Source organism: Ahaetulla prasina, chromosome 2, assembly GCF_028640845.1.
Source record: "Ahaetulla prasina isolate Xishuangbanna chromosome 2, ASM2864084v1, whole genome shotgun sequence".
In the NCBI taxonomy this organism is placed as follows: domain Eukaryota; kingdom Metazoa; phylum Chordata; class Lepidosauria; order Squamata; family Colubridae; genus Ahaetulla; species Ahaetulla prasina.
Genome location: NC_080540.1, coordinates 4,573,598 through 4,588,191, shown reverse-complemented (window position 1 = coordinate 4,588,191; position 14,594 = coordinate 4,573,598). Strand labels below are relative to the sequence as shown.

General features: G+C 42.4%; 1 pseudogene; it reads right to left on the bottom strand.

The window, feature by feature from the left end:
- Window positions 1-391: 391 nt before the first annotated feature.
- Window positions 392-12,899, bottom strand: LOC131192652 (zinc finger protein 493-like; annotated as a pseudogene).
- Window positions 12,900-14,594: the final 1,695 nt, after the last annotated feature.

Here is a 14,594-nt window from a genome sequence, read left to right as displayed (position 1 = left end):
GTCTTTTCTTGAAAATCTCAAGTTATGAAGCTCCCACAAATTCTGAAGGCAAGCTGTTCCATTGGTTGATTGCTCTCACTGCCAGAAAGTTCCTCTTCATTTCCAGGTTAAATCTCTCCTTGGTCAGTTTCCATCCATTATTCCTTGTCTGGCCTTCAGGTGCTTTGGAAAATAGCTTGACCCCCTCCTCTCTAGGGCAGCCCCTCAAATATTGGAACACTGCTATCAAGTCTCCCCTGGTCCTTCTCTTCACTAGACTAGCCATGCCCAGTTCCTGTAACTGTTTTTCATGTTTTAGTTCTGAGATGACATCTGCCAGCTCCTTTAGAACTCTGGGATGCAATCCATCAGGTCCTGGTGATTTGCATTCATCAAGATCAGACAGGTGCTCTCTTACTATTTTTTTGTTTATTTTAACTTTTATTTCCAGTCTGGTTTTTACAGTTATGTTTCTGGTAGTTTGGGCTATAGTTGTTTTTTTGCATGAAGACCGATGCAAAAAATAAGTTAAGCAGCTCTGCTTTCTCTCTGTTCCGTTACTTCCTTGGGATCTTCTCTCTTTAGTGGATTGTTTCCTTGATTTTTTTTCTTGTTATTTATATGTTGGAAGAAACTTTTTTTTGTTATCTTTGACTTTTGTTGAAAGTCTTCGTTCACTCCGAGTCTTTGCTTTCCTGACTTCATCTTTGCAGATTCTGGCTATCTGCTGATATCCTGCCTTAATTATGTGTCCCTTTCCATTTTTTGTACTATGTCTATTTTTATACTAGGTCTAACTATTTCCTGTAGTTTCAGTATAATTAAAGAATAGATAACTCACTCCCTCATTGTCACAGGTCACATTATCCAATTAGATGTTCTGGCGTCTCACTGGCAACTCCCCTCAGTCTCTGGCCAGCACCTGTTGAGATGATCTTGGTTCTGGCATGGGGACAAACTCCACCCCATGACTATTTTGAATGGGGTAAGCTCCATACTGCTGTGTACCGCATTATTGTATGCAACCTCAGCAAACAGCAGGAGATCTGCCCAATTAGACTGCTGGTAGTTGACGTAGATAACAAAAAAAAGTACTGCTCTATCATTGTGTTTTCTCATTCAGTGGCTCCGTTCGTACTTGGATGAAATGCACAGCTAAGCCCTTGGGAGGATTCTATCAGCTTTATGATCTCCCTCCAAAACTCGGCAGTGAATTGGACCCTAAATCCCGAGACAAATTCTTTTTGGCTCCCTGTGCAGTCAATAGATGTGCTGCAGGAATAGCATGGCCAGCCTCTAGACAAATGGACCGCTTTGGCAGGCTACAAAGTGGGCTTGTTTAGAAAAGTGGCTTATTACTGTCCAAATGAGTGTTCCCCCCACTTTCAGGTAGCTAAACTATGAAATCCATCACGATTTACTCCCAGGGCTGGGTCACTTCTGACACCTGCAACAGCCCTAGGCCATAAGATGACTTTTCTGAGAAAAGGTCTTTCCACACTCTATGCATTTATGAGGTTTCTCTCCTGTGTGGATCATGTTATGGGGAGTAAAGTGACTGCTATGGGCAAATGTCTCCACAGTCCATGCATTTAAATATTTTTTCCTGTGTGAACCCTTTTATGAACCTTAAGATGACTCTTTTGAGAAAATGTCTTTCCACACTCCATGCATTTATATGGCTTCTCCCCCGTATGGATCCTTTTATGGGAAATAAGACCGCCACTTTGAGCAAAGGCCTTTCCACACTCCAGACATTTATATGGCTTCTCCCCTGTGTGGATCCTATTATGTTTATTAAGTTGACTTCTATGAGCAAAGGCTTTTCCACACACCATACATTCATGTAGCTTCTTCCCTATGTGGATCATGCCATGGGAAGTAAGATTACTCCTCTCTGCAAACGTTTTCCCACACTCCGTGCATTTGTATGGCTTCTCCCCCGTGTGGATCCTTTTATGGATCACAAGTTTACTCCTGTGAGCAAAAGCCTTCCCACACTCTATGCATTTATGTGGTTTTATGTGGATCATGTTATGGGAGGTAAGGTCACTACTTTGAGCAAAAGTCTTTCCACACTCCACGCATTTATATAGTCTTTCCCTTGTGTGAACTATTTTATGGACTGTAAGATGACTCTTCTGGGAAAAGGTCTTTCCACATTCCATGCATTTATATGGCTTCTCCCCTGTGTGGATCCTTTTATGGGAAACAAGACCGCCACTTTGAACAAAAGCCTTTCCACACTCCAGACATTTATATGGCTTCTCCCCTGTGTGAATCCTATTATGTTTAGTAAGTTGACTTCTATGAGCAAAGGTCTTTCCACATTCCATGCATTTATATGGCTTTTCCCCTGTGTGGTTCCTTTTATGGATTGCAAGTTTACTCCTGTGAGCAAAAGCCTTCCCACACTCTATGCATTTATGCGGTTTCTCTCCTCTGTGGATCGTATTATGGGAAGGGGGAAGACTGCTCTGAGCAAAGGCCTTTCCACTCGCCATGCATTCATACAGCTTCTTCCCTATGTGGATCATGTTATGGGAAGTAAGATGACTCCTCTCTGCAAATGTTTTTCCACACTCCGTGCATTTGTATGGCTTCTCCCCCGTGTGGATCCTTTTATGGATCACAAGTTTACTCCTGTGAGCAAAAGCCTTCCCACACTCTATGCATTTATGTGGTTTTATGTGGATCATGTTATGGGAGGTAAGGTCACTACTTTGAGCAAAAGTCTTTCCACACTCCACGCATTTATATAGTCTTTCCCTTGTGTGAACTATTTTATGGACTGTAAGATGACTCTTCTGGGAAAAGGTCTTTCCACATTCCATGCATTTATATGGCTTCTCCCCTGTGTGGATCCTTTTATGGGAAACAAGACCGCCACTTTGAACAAAAGCCTTTCCACATTCCATGCATTTATATGGCTTTTCCCCTGTGTGGTTCCTTTTATGGATTGCAAGTTTACTCCTTTGAGCAAAAGCCTTCCCACACTCTATGCATTTATGCGGTTTCTCTCCTCTGTGGATCGTATTATGGGAAGGGGGAAGACTGCTCTGAGTAAAGGCCTTTCCACTCGCCATGCATTCATACAGCTTCTTCCCTATGTGGATCATGTTATGGGAAGTAAGATGACTCCTCTCTGCAAATGTTTTTCCACACTCCGTGCATTTGTATGGCTTTTCCCCTGTGTGGATCATGTTATGGGAAGTAAGGTCACTGCTTCGAGAAAAGGTTTTTCCGCACTTCGTGCATTTATATAGTCTTTCCCCCGTGTGGACTCTTTTATGGACTGCAAGATGACTCTTCTGAGAAAAGGCCTTTCCGCATTCCATGCATTTATGTGGTTTTTCTCCTGTGTGGATCATGTTATGAGAAGTAAGGTCACTCCTTTGAGCAAAGGTCTTTTCACATTCCATGCATTTATATAGTCTTTCGCCTGTGTGAACTCTTTTATGGACTGTAAGATGACTCTTCTGAGAAAAAGCCTTTCCACACTCTGTGCATTTATGTGGTTTCTCTCCTGTATGGATCCTTGTATGGATCACAAGTTTACTCCTGTGAGTAAAGGCCTTCCCACACTCTATGCATTTATGTGGTTTTTCTCCTTTGTGGATCTTCTTATGGGAAGTAAGGTCACTCCTCCGATCAAAGGTCTTTCCACACTTCATGCATTTATATAGTTTTCCCCCTGCGTGGATCCTTTTATGGTAAAAAAGACCGCCCGACGACCTAAAGCCTCTTCCACATTCCACACATTTATATGGCTTCTGCCCTGTGTGGAACATTTTATGGAAAGTAAGTTGACTGCTTGTTGTGAAGCTTTTTCCACATTCCACACATTCATAACGCTTCTCTTCTATGTGGATTTCTTTTGGCGATATAAGGCATCTATTTCCAGGAGAAAAAGTCCCAGTGTAATTTTTTCCATTGTGCCTGCTTATAGTATCTTGTTTGTTTTGGATTTGATTGTTTTCATTTATATGTAATTTAGCTTGGACTGGTTTTACACTTTTCCTAATATATTTCTTTTTTCCCCGTTCTTGGGCAAGAAAGTCTTGCATCAAATCATCAATGGAAGACGAGCTTTCTTCATTCCAATTATTTAACGCATTTCTTTCATGACTTTCTACTTTCTTTTGAATTGCTGACTTCTCCATTCCATCTCCAGCATTGATCACTTGGAATAGTTCACAGGAATCTTGATTCTCCTGCCCATTATTACCTTCAAAGAAAAAGAAAAATGGCTAGTGAAAATCATCAAACTGTAAGAAAATATGAATTTTCTTCTTAATTTTTGTGAAATCCCAATATATTGCATGTTTCCATGCTTACAATGACATGCTATAGAAATTATAATTTCTACATTCATAAGCCATAAAAGTTTTAGAAATATCTAGAAAATACCTCTGCCTCTACAATTATCCATAGGTACTCAAATCTCATCCAGACTCGGTTCTCACTTAAGGAATAATCAGGGGGAACATCCAGGCAGGTAAGGAGATAGCCTAACATTTATTGGAGCGGGTTCATTTCAACAGTGAAAACTAAAGCTATTTTGAAACAAGTCCTTTTTTTCCTATCCAAACTACCTTCTCTTTACTATTCATTTTCTCTTGCCGAAATTACATAGCCGCAGAGAAGAAAAAAAATCAGGAATTCAGCTGTCTGAAAGTGATTTGGCTGAAGCACAGCTGCAGCAGGACAGCCCTGAGGCTTCAGGTGGGGAAAGCATGCAGCTGCATCTGGTCAGTGAGGAGGAACCGCCTTCTACACCTGATCCAAGAACAGGTAGGGCAGAGAAAAGCAGAAGCAGGGAAGGTCAGCCAGATAACTCAATGAGGAGAAAGCCTCGCCATCTTGATGAGTTGTATCAGAAGCTGGCTTATTTTGCAAAGCAGGAAGATGGAGATGATGCTGGGAACGTGTTCGTTTCCTACTGTGCATTTTCTGGTCATTGCGATTCTTGCCTGGCTTTGGATTGACACCGTATCTTGATTTGGATAGTGACTTGTGAACTCTGGATTTTTCTTGCCTTGTGAACCTTCTTATTGTGAAACCCTAATTTCTCATGTCCCAAAGGTGCTTTTTCAAGAGGCCACCAGAGACGACTATGCAGGCAAAATGTCTGCTCTTTCTAAAATAAAACACTGCACAGACAACTCTCTGGGGAAAAAAATCTGATTAAGTCTCTCAGTGACATTCCAGACTTACAACAAGCAAAGACTGGACAACTTGAGAGAAACTAGTGGCCACACATAAAGCATCCAGATTTTTAATTGACCTGATTTTACCAACTACCCAAGACAGCTGTCAGCGCATTGAGAAAAGATGTGTCAGAATGGTGGCCCATTCCTCTGACCAGGGGAATCCAGATCCCCATACCATCAACATAGGGTACCTTGGAGCAGATTCAAACCCTCTACCCTGCCCCATGTCAAAGTACTACAACATGCAGAAACTTCTAAGAATAATAAACCAAATGCTGCTTATATACAAGAGGACAGCTTTGACTGCTTAGAGCCTTGGGAATTACAATCTGAGCCAGGCAGTGACCTGCTCCAGAAACATAACATAAGACTTTTGTGACTTAATACATCCCATATGGGGAATTACAAGAGGGCTGGAAAAGTGTTGATGTAGTTTCCATCTTCAAAAAAGGGGGAAAAATCGATCCAGGATATTACAAACCTATCAGCCTGACCTCAATAACTGGGAAGATTCTGGAAAAGATAATCAAGCAACGAATATGTGAACAACTAGAGGCAAACAAAATCATAACCAAAAGCCAATATTAATTTATAAAAAACAGATTATGCCAGGCAAATCTTATTGTATTCTTTGACAAAGTGACAAAATTAGTGACCAGAGAGAGGAATGCTGTGGATATCATTTACTTGGACTTCAGTAAGGCATTTGATGAAATAGATCATGTCCTACTATTTGATAAGATAGAAAAATGTAGGTTAGACAGCATCATCACCAGATGGATTCGTAACTGGCTGACCAACCACACTCAACGTGTAGCCCTCAATAGAACTGCATCTATATGGAGGGAAGTATGCACTTCTCAGTTCTACCCAAAAACATCTTCTTGAGCCACTCTGCATACCCTCTCCAAGTAGCCAGATATCTCAGTCATACAACAGTCCCCAAAATTCAGAAGGGCCCTTCCTTTAGCCAGATTCAAGGCCCTTTCAACAGCTGTTACTGAAGAAAGATACCAATAAATTCCCTTCGAACAAAGATTGTATCCATGCAGTGGTGGAATAACTGAATCGTTGGAACACATTAAGCTCTATTGTCCACTCTATGCAGCAGCGTAGCAGGAGTTATTATTTCCATTTAAAATAAATGGAAATAAAATTATTTATTTTATTAAACACTCTGGTCAGTCTGATTTATTTTCTCTTGATGTGCTATTATCAGATCAACCTGACTCCATCTCTTTCTCCAGAGCCAAGCACCTTCATTTCTTTCCATCTTGGAGCAGCAGAAGGCCAGATATTTTCTTTCGCTATTTGCAGAAATGGCATCTGACTGGAGATTTTTTACTTAAGAAATAACCGATGGCATCTAATTATAGAATATCTTCCCGAACACTCTTATTGGAGAGTATCAAACTCTTACCCAGAGAGGCCAGGTTCCTATGATTTTCCAGCATGACTTCCCAATACAGTGCTTTTTGGTCAGGGTCCAGCTGAGACCATTCCTCCTCGGAGAAATACACAGCCACATCCTCAAAGGACACAAGGCCCTCCTGAACAAGGAAAAACAGAAAGACCAAGGAGGATTTGCAGGGTTTGTTCCATTGTTCACAAATTCCCAAAGCAAAGATATTTGATAATTTAAACAGCTGTGCTTCAGTGGTGGGATTCCAATTTTTTTTACTACCGGTTCTGTGGGTGTGGCTTGCTGGGCGTGGCTTGGTGGACGTGGCAGAGGAAGGATACTGTAAAATCTCCATTCCCACTCCACTCCAGGGGAAGTACTGCAAAATCCCCATTTCCTCCCGATCAGCTGGGACTCAGGAGGCAGAGAATAGATGGGGGGAGGGGCAGGGCAGTCAGAGATGATATTTACCAGTTCTCCAAACTACTCAAAATTTCTGCTACCGGTTCTCCAGAACTGGTCAGAACCTTCTGAAACCCACCTCTGCTGTGCTTGATATGATTCCAAGGTTTAAGGGAGAGGGGAGAAGACAAAACAGAGAAAATTCCCCAGGAAGGACATTCCTCAGCCTTTCAAGAGCTGGATTGTTTTGTGTCCAAATCCTGACACAAATCAGAGGATCGGAAACTACTTTGCAGGCCAAAACTGCCTTGATTATATGTTCCTTCTTTATTTAGAAACTTTTTCCATCTGGCCACTGTCATTGGATTTTAATAATCAGCCTTATCTTTTAATCTGATGATCTTATTTTTTTTAATCACTGGTTACAAACAAGACTTTTAAAAAATTGTAATGCTACAATGTGACCGTTTAGTTATTTTTTAGTAGGCTTGTACAATTCCAGGTCAAAGAATAATAAAAAGCTTGGATCTGCTTACCAGTTGCTGCCACTGTGATGCGTTTATTCCTATATTTCTATTTCTTGAAGGATTTTTTTTAAAATTACTTCTTGTAAACTGATAGTAGGAAGAGTACCCTGCAGTGGAAGTTAACTAGCAGTCTTTAAAAAAAACATTTCCTAAATAAAATCTGAGGGTAGAAATGACCAACCATTGTGTCCCAACCACAGTCTTCAGAGAAGCTAACCTGCTGAGACCAACTTGAACCTGCTATTCTCCTTTCCACGTTGCTCAGAAATATGAAAATAACACAGCCCAAATGGGGTGTCGGTGAGGGGATGGGAGTGTTTTGTACACCAGCTTGACTTCCTGAAGAAATGGCAGAATACTAGTCTATCTTACCTTTACTTGATTTGGAGGTTCAACCGCTGTTTCAGCTCCACCATAAAGACCAGAAAACTTCATTCTATGATTCCCTGTGAAGGAGACAGAATTTTAAAATGAATAAATAACAAAATAGGAGAAGGTATTCTACCGAAGGGAAGACAAAGGGAAGGCGAGAAAGCTGGGATCACTCTGTATAATGGGGGGACCTTCAATTACCTCCCAAGGTGTACTGACTTGGATCTTCCTGTGGGATCCTCCAGAAAAACAGCTCCTGAGGGGGATTTGATGGAATCCTCTTTCCCTCAGGATTGCTAATCACCGCACGGAAGGACTTCAAATAGACGGAAGAAAAAAATAAGAATGAACACACATCACTCAATATGAAGTGGTTTCTTGTTCTCGGAACGCAACCTCAAAGCCCCCAATATTGATTATTATATATTATTATTATTATTATATATTATTATACATATATATATATATATATGTTTTCTGAGGTTTTCACGGGTGTTTGTATATAGGTCTTTGGTTGTTCGGGTTTTCTCCCGTGTAAAATTGGAAGTGTCTTGGCGACGTTTCGACGAAGTCTCATTCGTCATCTTCAGGCTTCAGCTTCGTGCTCCCAGAAGCAGTCACACATTGCTCCCAGAAGCACGAAGCTGAAGCCTGGAGATGGCGAATGGTTTCGTCGAAACGTCGCCAAGACACTTCCAATTTTACGCGGGAGAAAACCCGAATAACCAAAGATATATATATATATATATATTTGTTTTCTGAGGTTTTCGCAGGTGTTTGTATGTAGGTCTTTAATTATTCGGGTTTTCTCCCACATAAAATTGGAAGTGTCTTGGAGACCTTTCAACGAAGTCTCATTCATCATCTTCAGGCTGGTGTTATCAGCTTCGTGCTTCTAGGAGCAATGTGTGATCGCAGCTGTTTCTTCCTTTTAACTGCTAGTGGGGGTTTGAACTGATTGGTGGGAGTTTTGGCTGTGCTCTAATTGGATGGTGGGGTTGGCTATGCTCTGATTGGATGGGGAGGTGTTCTGTTTGGGGGGGCTTGGTTGTGTTCAGGTTAGTCTGAGTTGCAGGGGGATTTGATGAGCTGCATTGCTGTTGTTTGGCTTCACGTTCGTGGTCGTGCTACATCTTCATGGTGGGTGTCAGTCTGCTGCATGTATGGATTGGAGGGGTTTGAAATGGCTAATGTATGGATTGGAGGGGTTTGAAATGGCTAATGATAGCCTGAAGATGACGAATGAGACTTCTTCGAAACGTCGCCAAGACACTTCCAATTTTACACGGGAGAAAACCCGAATAACCAAAGACCTACACACACACACACACACACACACACACACATTATATTATTATATATAATTATTATTATTATAAATAACTACTGACCTTACCCCATTTCTAAGAGGTCTGTAAGGGGCATGCATAAGAGCACAAACGTGCCTACCATTCCTGTCCTATTGTTTCCTTTCGTTATATCCAATTAATATAGTTATTACATACTCATACTGATATATATATGCTTATATATTGTATAGTAATTTCATACTTATGCTTATATATACTGTGTGACAAAAATAAATAAATAAAATAAAAATCTATCAGTGACATGGAGTGAGAACCAATGGAACAATGTCCTACAAGCATTAATTAAACATCTCAGGATTCAAAAAGATCTCGACAAACAATGGACCCTATCCAACAAAATGAATTTCAATGTGGAGAAAAGCAAAGTTTACATTTAGGCAGGAAAAATTGAAGGTATAAGTACAGATTAGGCGAGACCTGGCTCAAAAATAGTGAGAGGACCTTGGAGTCCTGATGGATGATCACTGCCGCCAGCAGGGTGCAGCAGCAGCCAAAAAAGCTAATACAGTCCTGGGTTATATAAACAAAAGGCATAGAATCAAGATCATGTGAAGTTCTAGTACATAAGACCACACCTGGAATACTGCAACCAATTTTGGTCACCATACCACAAAAAAGTTGCTGAGACTTTGGAAAACGTTCAGAGAAGAGCAACTAAGATAATCAAAGGCCCAGAGACTACAACATACAAAAAATGGCTGCAGGATTTGGTTTTGGCTAATCTAAAGGAAAGAAGAATTAGGGGTGATGTGAAAGCAGTATTCCAGTATTTGAAGGGCTTGCCACAAAGAGGGGGTCAAATTATTCTCCAAAGCACCAGAGAGCAGGAAAAGAAACAACGGTTGGAAACTAATCAAAGAGAGAAGCAACCTGTAATAGGAGACACTTATTAACAGTGAGAACAATTAACCAGTGGAACATCTTGCCTGCAGAAATCCTGGGCACTCCATCACTGGATGTTTTTAAGAAGAGTCTAGACAGTCACTTATCTAAAATGGTATAGGTTCTCCTGCTTGAGCAGGAGGCTGGATTAGAAGATCTCCAAGGTCCCTTCCAGCTCATTCTGTTCTATTCTATATTCACATATTATGACTAGAGAAAGCTGATAGGGAGAGGTGAAGTATTTAGACCCACTCTTTATTCCCTAAAACTATCCTGGAGTTATCATGGATAAAGGCCTCTTACCTGCAACTCGACCTGTTCCTTCAGCTCATCTGCCTGGCTCAGGAGGAAGCCTTCAGCCAGGGCCACCGCCTGGGAGCTGGTCTCTGCTCCACACTCCCGCACCCAGCTCTCCATCTCTGGGGGCAGAAGAGCCAGGAACTGCTCCAGAACCACCAGGTCCAGCATCTGGGCTTTGGTGTGCTTTTCTGGTCTCAGCCATCGCCTACAAAAGTTATGGAGTTGACTGCAAAGTCCTCGGGGACCCTCAGCCTCCTGGTAGCTCCTGAAGTTCCAGGGCTGAACTTCTGAATGGATGATAGTTTCCTCCTTCAGGATTTTCTGCCCAGCTGTTGCCCAGATCTCCCCACAGTTCCCAGGCTGAATGGTAGAAGGACATTTTTCAGTTCCCACTCTTGGTAAATGTTGTGTCTCCATTCTTTCTCTATCCGCTGAGGCAACTCCCAAAGGGGCCAAGGAATCTTTGTGGATCTCCAAATGCCTTTTCATTCACAAGATCATTTCTGTTACCATAGGAGTGACAACAACAGCCATTCATTCGGTCCACTTGAAGCTGAAATATAATTTCTGGCTTTATCTGAAGATATGCAAATACCTTCCAGTTTATGTATCTGAAATGGAAAATTATAGTATAATATAGTATAGCATAGTATATGATATAATATATAGTATGGTATATTAGTAATAGTAATAGTATAGTATGGTAGTGTATAGTAGTGTATAGTATAGTAGAGTATAGAATAGTATAGTATAGTACAGTATAGTACAATACACTATAGTATAGTATAGTATAGTATAGAATAGAATAGAATAGAATAGAATAGAATAGAATAGAATAGAATAGAATAGAATAGAATAGAATAGAACAGAATTTTTTATTGGCCAAGTGTGATTGGACACACAAGGAATTTGTCTTGGTGCATATGCTCTCAGTGTACATAAAAGAAAAGATACGTTCATCAAGGTACAACACTTACAACACTTAATGATAGTCATAGGGTACAAATAAGCAATCACGAAATAATGTTTAATCTTAATCTTGCGTAGCTTCTTCTCTGGAAACACTACACTATTAACCAAAGCACATAAACATTTGCTAGACCAATTCTTGAATACAGCTCGCCTGTCTGGAACCCATACTTCATTTCGGACATTAATACAATTGAGCGTGTCCAGAAATATTTTACAAGAGTTCTCCACTCCTCTGATTACAAAATACCTTATGCCACCAGACTTGAAATCCTGGGTTTAGAAAATTTAGAACTCCGCCGCCTTCAACATGACCTGAGCTTAATCCATAGAATCATCTGTTATAACGTCCTTCCTGTTGAAGACTACTTCAGCTTCAATCACAACAATACACAAGCACACAATAGATTTAAGCTTAATGTGAACCGCTCCAATCTTGATTGCAGAAAAAAATGACTTCAGAGTTGTTAACGCCTGGAATGCACTACCAGACTCTGTGGTCTCTTCCCAAAATCCCCAAAGCTTTAACCAAAAACTATCTACTCTTGACCTCACCCCATTCCTAAGAGGTTTGTAAGTGCCTACCGTTCCTGTCCTAATGTTTCCTTTGATTGTATCCAATTTCATATAGTTATTACATACTTAGGATTATATATATGCTTATATATAGTATAGTTATTTCATGCTTATGCTTATATATACTGTTGTGACAAATAAATAAAATAAAATAAATGTATATATTATCTCAGTAAATGGTATATAGTTAGCATATTGAATTAGTATGTTGGGTAGCATAGAATAAATACAATATAATGCAAGAATTTAGAAACCTGCCAAACCCTAAAAAGATGAACAAACCATGAAATACAGTATCACTTCACATCCAATGAAATGCCAGGAAATGACCCTGGCGGAGGATGCCCCCTTTCCCTTTTTCAGGCTGTTCTTTGGAGACCAGAGTCTCCCTCTGACACGCAGGCAGGTTCACACAACCCTGCCCGGAGCCCAAAGTTGGCTATAAGGTTCCTCCCAAGCAGGGCTAGAAAGGAGGCAGCTGGAGATGCTGCCCTGCTTCTCTCCTCCCCTCCCCTCCTCTCTGCCTCCACTCCTGCTGGGCCCCCGCAAGGCCGACTCTCATCACCCCTCACCACCACTCGGACTCTTCCCCAGACATGGGGCGGGAAGGAAACCCCAGATCCCCACCGCTTTCCTGGGATCCCTGCTTCTTCCGCTTCCCCCTGCATGGAGAGGGCGGCTGGGGAGCATGGGACCCGGGGTTGAAGCCGCAGGAAGGCCGGGTGGGGGTCTCTCCCTCCTTCGCCTCCTCCCTTTGCTTGGGGAGAGCCCCCCCTTTCACCCGGGGCACGTCTGGATCTCCACCGCGCCCCCCCCGACTCTCCCGCAGCCTCTCCGCCTCCTGCGGAGCCACAAGGGTTAAGGAGAGCGAGTGCGGCGTCCTAGAGCGGCAAGCCTTTGTGACGTCACGCCTCCTCTGGAAAGCCAGCTGTGACGTTCGCCCTCCAGCGGACCAATAGAGAAGCGCCTGACGTTACCGCGTCTTGGCGGAGGGTTGCCCCCTGGTGGATTCTGCGTGCCACAATAGCATTGCCCAGAAAGGGCGGGAAAGAGGAGTGCGCCTGAGGGGAAGCCAGAGAGCAGGGATGATGGGGATGGGAGTAGGAGGGAAGGGCCCTCTCATTGGTTGCCCGTCAAAAAAATTCCTGTCCAAACAGGCCAGTTGGGCCTCTTGGTCAGCCTGGACTCCAGCCAGCCTCTTGGCTGCCTCTTCTGAAGGGGCTCAACTCACCTGAATAACAACCTGATACATTTAAGGGATGGTTCTTAATCCTCTATATGGCCATAGAAATCATTAGAATAAATAACTTGGATATAGACATTCAAATTTTAAATGTATTTCTGTGGTATTTTGAGTCCTTGATAGAATAGCAGAATAACAGTTGGAAAGGGCCTTGGAGGTCCTTTCCAACCCCCTGCAATGGCAGGAAACCCTATACCAGGGGTCTCTAGCCCTCGGTCCTCAGCATGCCAAAAACTGGTCTGTGCAAACAAGCAAAGCCCCATCTGCAGGATGCAGGCAGCATATGAAACCATGCCCCCTCCAGTCCATGGAAAAACCTCTCTAAATGGAACCGGAACCAGGTACCCAAAAGGTTGGGGGCAGTGGCTTCCCATTTTGACTCCCCACACCCTGCTATTACCTCTGCGCCAGCGGTGAAATCCGACCGAATTTATCCGGCTCGCATGAACCGGTAGTGACAGGAGGCCCACCCACCGGGATGTTATTACGTCCCATTTTTGACCTGCGCATGCGCAGAAGGCTGGACCTGTGCAAAAGAGGAGCGTGAGAGTGTAACGAGTGTACGCATGTGCTTACATTCTTGAACCGGTAGAGAAGGTAAGTGCATTTCACTGCTGCTCTGTGCCATTGCCTCCCACTCCTCTCTCTGCCCATTGTCACCCTCTTCTGACAGCTTGCTCACTCACCTGACTCTCCATCCAACACCTGCAGTGGGTTATCTCCACAGCAAATTTCCAGAGTTGAGATGTCCTGCAAAGAGATGGCAGCAGTGGGTTGTCAGAGGGCACTTGGTGGTGGCAAGTGCTCTCTGGCCACATCAAGTTAGAGCGAAGCCATTATAGATCTTTGCAGACTAACTTTGTTCACTGCCAAGGGTTTGATTCTGACTGATTCAAAGTTAACTCAGCCTTCCATCCTTCCGTGGTTGGTAAAATGAGGAACCAGATTGTTGGGGACAATATGCTGACTGTGAGGGGGTCAAACTATTTTCCAAAGCACCAAAAGGCAAGACAAGAAACAATTGATAGAAACTAACTATGGAGAAAAGCAAGCTAAAACTAAGGAGAAATTATTAACAGTGAGAGCAATCAACCAACAGAATACTTTGCCTTCAGAAGTTGAGAGTGCTCCATCACTGGAGGCTTTCAAAAAGAGATCCGACAGTCATTTGTCTGAAATGCTTTAAGTAGGATCTCCTGCTAGACCACCTAGATTTCTTCCAAGTCTATTATTCTAGGATTCAATCTCAGAGACCACCAAGCACAATATGGAAGGAGAGCTAGTTTTTAGATGACTTATTACCCAAATAGACCCTTTGATTAGATTTTTGATTACTTTTCCGGCTGAGGATCTTCCCAG